Source organism: Rhipicephalus microplus, chromosome 2, assembly GCF_043290135.1.
Source record: "Rhipicephalus microplus isolate Deutch F79 chromosome 2, USDA_Rmic, whole genome shotgun sequence".
NCBI classification, from domain to species: domain Eukaryota; kingdom Metazoa; phylum Arthropoda; class Arachnida; order Ixodida; family Ixodidae; genus Rhipicephalus; species Rhipicephalus microplus.
This window is the reverse complement of record NC_134701.1, coordinates 93,645,564-93,654,701: the sequence shown is the minus strand read 5'-3', so window position 1 is coordinate 93,654,701 and position 9,138 is coordinate 93,645,564.

The following is a 9,138-nucleotide window of genomic DNA, read 5'->3' as shown; positions in this document are numbered from 1 at the left end:
CGAACCACCTCTTCTCGTCTCCATCATCACCCTTCATCCCTCTTTCCTTCCCCTTTCCCATATCCCCCGTGTAGAGTAGCAGGCTAGAGTGAACTAGGTCAGGCCGACGTCTCTGCCTTGTAATAAATTCTCACTCTCTCTCTAGAGCAGCACATAGAGGTCACTTGATGTAGGCACGCTAGAAACACATCTCTGGCCATTTTCGCACACTCTATTGCTTGAGCCATACCTTTAAGTTAAAAAAGTGCATGCGAATATGAATAAACTTTAAATTTCCACATGCGTCAAGATGAGCCCCAGCGAATTTGACTTTCACCCTCCTGTTTTACCACTATGCTTTCCACCAAAAGTTAAAGTCGTGGTGACCGAACCCGTACAAGTGTTACCGGCACTTCTGGGCTTCAGAATACACAATTTCGACGAGTAAACATTACAATACAGCACACCTGTGGCATCATTTAACCTAAAAGAAGCCTTTTTTTGATGTGTACGGTGTCCGCGCTACAAACGACAAACATCGATATGACGCGCTTGCAGCACTTCCACCAAATATACGCCTTCCCTCGCCGACAGCCGCCGGTCGCAGTCGCCGGCACTTCACTGGCTCTTATGCGAGAACACAGACTCGTCAATTCGTATGCGCACTGAACCAATGAAATAACAAAATGTTTCTGGCGCACTGCATTCTTTTTGGCCAAGTCATTATGTAGTTGTTTCTAACGACAGAGCAACAGCTGTGTGCTTGCACGACTGCGCTGTGCGTTGCGCGAAAATCATCAATATCGATTGTGTGGGCGTATCTATCGAATGAGCATAGAAACATCATAAAGCCTGAACAGATATCGTCCTTTGGAAGGAGCGAGAAGCGGATAATAAACTTGGCCATAACTGCCGAATAACTCTACCTGCTCCTCAGTCCACTGAGCTGTTTTTCTTGCGGTTGCATATTGTAATAAAAACATGGCGACGCTGCCATTATCGCAGTGCAAATCGTTACAGGCAGCAGTTCTTCGTGTTTATCAAATGTGCAAATTTCAGTAACAGGTGAAGATGCCGTCCATATCGAGTAAATAATACACAGAACTAAAGTTAAACAGTGAGTTTGTCACTTGACTACTTCTGTAACACCACAGTTGTCATCTGTCGGCGTGGCGCAGTGATTAGTGAGCTCAGTTTGAAATCTGAAGGTGGCAGGTTGGAGGTGCCGCGTCTTTTTTTTACGGGTGCTTTTTACATCGCTTTTTATACAATTACTTTTAGTATTTCTGTAATGAGCAGCTTGTCAGGGTGGTTCTAACAGACTGACGGACAGACTGACGGTCAGACGAAAGAAGGAGGATTCACGGTTTGCCGGTAAAACCTTCCGAAGCTGTGCCCAACCCATGATCATTTACTCCATGAATATGATTTCTATTTTTTATGTTTACGTGCTCACGGACTTCAAAGTTCCTGAGAGCGTTTTTTCTCGCCGAGTGTACTTTAGCAGAAACATGGCTCAATCTTTCCTTTAGTATCTCGTACATGCATGACTTGCAGCTATCAAGAAATCTGCCTTCTCACCCAGGCTTGCGTGGATGACTAGGAACAGCGCCAAAACGTAATGAAAGCGGGTGCTGCAGTAGCGCCTGTCCAGTGCCTGAGACGATTGCATTTGACTACGTTCTTTCACATGCTAGTTTTTTGCCTGGCTGTGGTCTATAGTTTTTATTATTCTCATTCATTTCAAAAGGCACCACACCGATAACGACTGCCATGCAATAAAATATATACGTGCACCCAGAGACATATTCATAATGCTCCCTTTGACACTGCCCTCACCTCTACTACCTCGATTGACTTTGATATTTCTTATGAACAGCATGGCACAACCATGGAGCGCTTAATGAAACGGCCCTTGAGCATTGTTAATGAAATGTTAGCGACAAAATAAAGCTTGTCGTTCGTATACTAACATCGAGAGGGAACCATGGCTGAGTGCGAACAAGGAACTTTTATCTTAAACATTATTTCATGAACTCGCACTGCGATATTAAATCAGCACTCTTCAACGCCTACGTATTGTTTCTTTGAGTTTGGTTTTCGGTGCATGAAACTTTTGTACTGGGGAAAGTGTGCCAATGTCTGTTTCAAGAAAACTTGTTTGAAGATTGAGCTTCGCCTTCAATACTAGTGAACACGATAGCGTAATCAGGCTCCATGTGTGTCTCCTCATCAAATTCTAGCGTGACTTCAGTTGTCACAGGATGCTTCAACTATGCCGCAAAAAAACGATCGTTAGCACACGTAACATGTGTTGTTTGAATTTATTTCAGGATGCTTACAGCAAGTACAGTTACCCACTACACCATATTTATTCCGTTTGGAAACGAAGGTTGAGTCCGCTACCCGTCATTTAGGCAGACGTGAACCTGCGCAGCTATTGACTTCGTCTAGGCGCTTTGTAATGGGCTGGCCTTTAAAACACTCATTCATTGTGTAATTTTCATGAGTTGACACCTAGTGTGTTGTACGCTTTAGGCACACAACCCTATATGCATTAGAAAGAGTCGTCTGATTACATTTTGTTTTGTATATTTTTCCCGAAGGAGCTTCAAACAATTAACAATTACCTGAGTGATTGGTAGAACACCAGGTGCTTGCTACTTAAAAGACTTGGGTCCCATTCGCGTTCAAACTGCTTTTTACAATTTATTTATTTGTAAGTAACTCGAATTTTGATTTAAGAGAAACCCTAGTTCATCGCTCGCAACCATACTAAGCCAATGCAGACACCAGAATTTAACGTTAATGTATTATAGTCTGAGGTGAACTACTATGCCTGCGCATTCGAGGCTTATATAGAAAGTGCCATACGTATTGCACTTGTAATAGACGAGCACTAAAGTTGAAGTTAGATATAATTGTAGTATGGCTATTACCTTCCGAAACTTTTGTGTAGGATAGATTTCTTACATTTCTATCTACACTTTACTTGCCGCTGCGGATGTTAAATTCGTAAAATATACGCACTAATATAACATCAAACTTCACGCTTATTTAGGCCTCATGATTACCCAACACTATATTCTCATCAAAAATTCTAATACAACTTTAATGTAACGACACGTTCCAGTTTCTGCAGTGTAACTATGACAAGCTTCCTTTGCATTTAGAGAACTTGTTACCACAAGTCGTTTCAAAATTGAATGACGAATGAGCTTTCGTTCGCCTTTTAGAGGAACGTGTACAAGACTGCATTCATATCGCTAACTCTTAAGCTGGGAATGCGAATCAAAATTTTGGACCATATTGTCATAAAAACTCCAGGTTCAATGAATATCAAATGAACCGGCTGTCTATTTTCAACTGAATCGTGTGATACACCTGAACCCTCAAGTTTCAAAAAACTTTGTATTTCTGTTTCCGCATGATTCGAAAGGAGCCGCTCATCATTCACAATCAGTACACGAAAAGGGGAACCAGCATGCATGGTGGAAGCGTGAAGGGGGATCCCATCAGCACAAGTGGCACCGAAAGAAACAACATTACTTTGCCTTCCACTAATGAGCATATTCAAGACGGTAAACTACAGAGATTTCCATAGAAAATTTATGTATCAAAATTCAATATTTTATTGCGGATTGAAAAGCATGGACTGCCTGAACTGTTGTGGGCAGTGTTGGGTCGTCATTCCTGTGATTCAAGTTTCCTGTCAGCCGTAGAATCCACGGCCGATGCCTCCTCCGTATCCGCGGCCGAAGCCTCCTCCGTATCCGCGGCTGAATCCTCCTGCGTATCCGCGGCTGAAGCCTCCTCCGTATCCGCGGCCTAAGCCTCCACCGAAGCCCCTCCCGAAGCCGAACTGGGCGGCGGCCATGCTGCAGACGACAGCGAGTACCAACAGGGCGAGGAGGAAGGACTTGCTGCTTGCGGCAATCATGGCTGTGGCAATCTGCAGAAAGAAAATACATCACAAAGATTAAGCATTGTTTAAATGACAAAATCTGGCATGAAAGCGCCCTTCGCGTATGCTAGCTATTGTAAGATTCGGTGGTACTCGACAACTGCCATCCACAATGACATAATAAAATATTGACAGAGGGATGATTATATTATACATGAACAATAACATGACCTCCACCCTTTTTGCGTGAAGTCTCGAATTGTTTTATAGAGAAGCCAAAAAGTTTCGCCTATCAGATTGCTTAAGCATGTGCAGTATTTAATTTTTCATTTGGTGTTTGCAGTGCGCATACTGCATTCCTTTAAATTATTTTTTGCAATGTTTATAAAGAATTTCTTATTCAAAGAAAAAAATGATGTTTTAGAGCGCCTTTGATTGGTATTGTGTGCGATATAGTCATTGGTTTGATTGTAATTAGATATCTATGAATACTACGGCGACGGATGCACCTAGAAAATTATGTCGAATTACTGTTGGACATAGGTTTCTTTGGGGGGGTGTGGCGGTTGCAGTTGTTCAAAAGTGAACGTTATTCAATGACCTGTGCTTCGGTTGTCCATATTTTATCCCACGTACTTATTATGTCTCGACAGTAGCTTGTAGGTAATAATAATATATTAAATATTTGGGTTTCACATTGTAAATCTACGGTATGATTATGAGAAATCCTTCTCCGGAGACTTCAGTAATCAGGGGATTACTCATGTGTACCTCCATTTATACTTACGGGCCTCGAGCATTTTAGCCTGCGTGGAAAATACGGGTGCCGCAGCTGGCATTCAGCCGCTGAGCACCATGCATTACTTCTATAACCACGGGGGGTGGGTCGCTAGAATTGCAGAAGGCTAAACAAATGGCTGCTGTCGTTTTCAGACTCTGGGTGACATTTTAGGTTTAGCTGAACGACAGCTTTGGAACAACAAAGATGTTAAAATCGATATGCGGGACATCACCATGTTTTATATAACCAGCAATCATATGTGCAAGTAAGATAGCTTTACTCTGGTGCTATGTGTGTGTTAACAATAGGTCAGTGAATATATCTGCCCTGCAATGACAGTCTGATAACAGCATACGTTCAAAACAGAAAGCACAGCAAGCTGAAGTTGGTGACAGCACGAAAACGTCATTCGGACAGAGCTCAGCAGCTCAGCGTTCTGTTTGTCTTTGTCTAGGCATTCTATGTCAACTTCACTGATCAATGATTCCCGCCCTAAAAAATGAGCTAACAACCAATAAGATTCTGCGCGATATACCAAAAACCAACATGTGAGGTATTTGCTGGCGAAAAACTAACCAATTGCGTATACAGTGAATACACTTGACTATTTAGAGAACTCACTTGAGGTTTCTTTGTGCGCTGGCTGCAAAGAAGATTCTGTCTGGTAGAACGGTGAATCGGCCCTGTTTATATACCACGCTTTCCGACCACGTGCCGACCCGTCCTTCGAGCATAACCTGTCTAACTCGCAGGCAGGGCAGGGGACTTCCCAGCCTGGGAAGGCCCCTCCCTGCACAGCGATCAAAACAAGCGATACTGTCGTTGAGTGCCAAGACGCCTCTCGCATCGATGTTGAAAGGTCATTGGCACATATGCGCACAGGAGCCAACGTCCACCTGTGCCGCTCTAATGAGTAGAATAGAAGTGTGACACCGTCTGCCTGCAACATTAGCCTCTCCGAGGCCAGTAATTAGTCATCCTGAAAAAGTACATTACGTCTAGCTCTAGAGATTTCAAAATATCGTAGCGAATTCCGGTGTAAATGGAAATCTATTCCTTCATTTTGAATGCAGCATCCGACTACACGATTTTCTCACAGATTAACAACATATTGTACACGATATAGTACAATCTTCTGAGTAACATTTCTCAAATAAGGAAGGCTGTCTATCGCGAATATTTATTTGACAGGAGATATGAAAATACAGGTAAATGTTTGTCACTGATTGACTTGGTAATTTTATTTTCCGTGCTTATCCCTCGCTGACTGATTATTTGCGTGTGTTTTGCGTGTGTTTTCGGCAGTTAATAAAGCATATTTTAGTGAAACTTCTTTGCAAAGCAGAGATGGGAAATGCCGTAAGGCAATGTCTCTTTGTTTTGTCCTTCTTTCTTTTCGTTTATACGGTGTACTCGATTTACCTCTATTTATGATATGTCGGCGAACTTGTATTTTCTGGTTATGCCATGACAATGTGACCATTACCCCGTTTAACAAACTGCGTAGTAGGAATCAGTGCCGCTTTACACTTTTTTACCATAACAACTCAGCTCCGACGTATTATGCGAATAGAGGTTATGCGAAGTAGACAGCTAGGGCAGCGTGACACTTCAAGGAATAAATCATTGTCGTGTTGTAAATTAAGTGGTTCTAGGTGTATCACGGGTGTGCAGGGCAGATAACCTGAACGGAGAGAGACAGGGAGTGCGATGCTCATAGTCTTCAAATAAAAGTTAGAAACTCCTCAGCAGAAGCACGACTATATAGCAGACATGGGGAAGGCGGTGGCCATCAGCAGTGTGTTTGCAATTTCAGGTTCTTGCTATACATCGACAAACGTAACTCAACCATCTTTGAACGCGTTCCTGCTGGCCTGGAGTAACAGCTCTAAGCAGTTCTACCACAATACAAAGATTGTTTTTCTTCATAATCAAGGGTGCGACCTGTGCTCCTGACTAAAAAACACAAAGGGGTAACAGTTTCCGACTTTGCACACAGAAACGCGCCGATCGAATAGGACGCTCAGTGAGTGACACCTGTCTCAGTTTAGGTTTCATAGATTTCGCGAGGGTTCCGATGCTTCTGAGAATAAGCCTGTTTCATTACTTTGTAGCGTAACAGAATGAATGCTACAATCGCCACCTTGTCTATTGATTTCTAGTGAGTGGCTCTTTAGTGAACAATTCTTCTGTACGCTGCTAGTTTTCGGGATTCATTCATTAGGTCTCTGATAAACCTCCCGGTCAACTTTAGTATTCTATGAACACATTTACACTATAGGTGGAGAGTGCAGTTATCTCAAAGCATAGTCTCACATGCTACACGCAAGAGTCAGCAACGCGCAGTCACGGCATCGTTGAGTGTGTCAGCATATTTTAAACTCTGGATAGAACCAGCTGGGACGCCCATTAAAATGACAGGGCGCCGTTTATTCGCAGTCAAAGGCTAGTCTGAAAAATGGGATCTTTAAGATAATCTTGGACTACTATTATTTGTAAATAAGAAACTCGCATCTATGTCCAGCTACACGTCAGTGAATTTGATCGCTGACCATGTCAAAACTATACAGGTTTTGCAGCTCACTTTAATGCAAGTACCAGCTTAAATATTATGCGCACCATTGAAATAAACTGAGTGTTAAGCTATTTATTGCATGTGCCAAATATTTATTGGGAGCACCAACATATTTAATTCAAGAGTCAACTCGGTTAGGCCGCGTATAACAGTCAGTTTAATTCAAGTACCACCACGTTTAATCCAATTACCAATGGCTTTAATTCAAATGCCAGTAAGTTTAATCCGTGCACCAGGTACAAATGGTTTGCCGCTTTATTCAGTCTAAATGTTGGAATAATGTTAACATGGAGCGACAGGAAGAACGTCTCGCTCGCCTATACATGCTAGCGCTTATGAAAGGAGGGACAATGCTATATATTTCCCAATAACGTTTTGGTGTCATAGCTTCAAATTCAGAAAACAGTGCGCAATAATTGCATTCACGGGTAGTAAATGTACTTGCTCATGGAGTCCATGTTAGTCTATGCTTCATCGCTACTGCGTTATCACGGGCTAATCATCTACACCATCGCATATGCCGAGGCTCATGTCGATCCTGTGCTCACAGACGGCTTTATATTGCTTATTCGCTGAGGCGTTCGCAGTCCGGCGTTCGCAGTCCTGCTCATCCCGGTGAAAGCGATAGGGACCGACAGATGATATTAATCCGTTCTTAAAATCAGAAATAACCATTTAAAAAAAACTAAGTCTTTATTTATTTCGGTAATATGGAATTAAGTTTTTTATAAAAGCATCAAAGGAGATGCTGCCGTTTTCATGTAACAGACGGCAATAGTGTTGCTGAAGCGTGTTTTCTTGAAACACGCGTGTTTCATCAGATACACATAATTTTGTTTGAATAAAAATATTGCCGTGTTCCATTTCACAAGTTTTTGTTATCGTTTCGAAACACCACACGATTCTCGGGGCAAACCACGCCTGCAGGTTTCGAGAAGGTTCCGGAATATAGTAGATCATTTCGATAAGATCACGCCCACTGTGCGAACGGTACAGATTGTTCTAGAACCTACGCCACCGCCAGCGATAACGCTAGAACATTCGACGGCAAGGGTATAAATGCCGACGCGCTTCGTCGCTTGTCAGTTGTTGATCGAAGGCCGACGCTGCGTTCGCCGCTATCAGTCCGAGACTGCTATCTGTGCAAGACTGCTGCTGTAATTAGACTTTCCCTTTACCGGGCACAGGTTCGCCCAAATAAACAGTTAAGTCCCAACACGAAGTTTCCGGTCTTTGGCCACGTCACGACCCCGTGACATCTGGTGGAGGTGCCGGGTAAAGGGAAAGTCTAATTACAGCAGCAGTCTTGCACAGATAGCAGTCTCGGATTGATAGCGGCGAACGCAGCGTTGGCCTTCGATCAACAACTGACAAGTGGCGAAGCGCGTCCCGGGTTCAGCTACCACCAACGTTCCATGGCTCATCGTTTGAAGACCCGGAAATCTGGCTAGAAACATACGACCGTGCGGCCGCCCTCAACCACTGGGGCAACGAAGAAAAGCTCCGTCGTGTGTACTTCTACCTGGAAGACACCGCAAGAACCTGGCTAGAGAATCGGGAGTCCACGCTCCGAACGTGGGATGTCTTCTGCGGCGCATTTCTGCAAACGTTCGCAATCGTCGCTCGCAAAGAGAGGGCCGCTGCTCTACTCGAGACCCGGGTTCAGCTACCAAATGAAAAGGTTGGAATTTTCACAGAGGAGATGACCCGCCTATTCCGTCACGCTGACCCAGACATGCCTGAGGAAAGGAAAGTTTGTTTCCTCATGCGAGGGGTCAAACAGGAGCTCTTCGCGGGACTGATGAGAAACCCACCGAAAACCGTCCAAGAACTTGTAGCCGAAGCGACCACTATCGAAAAGACCCTGGACATGCGCACCAGACAGTATAATCGTCGCCT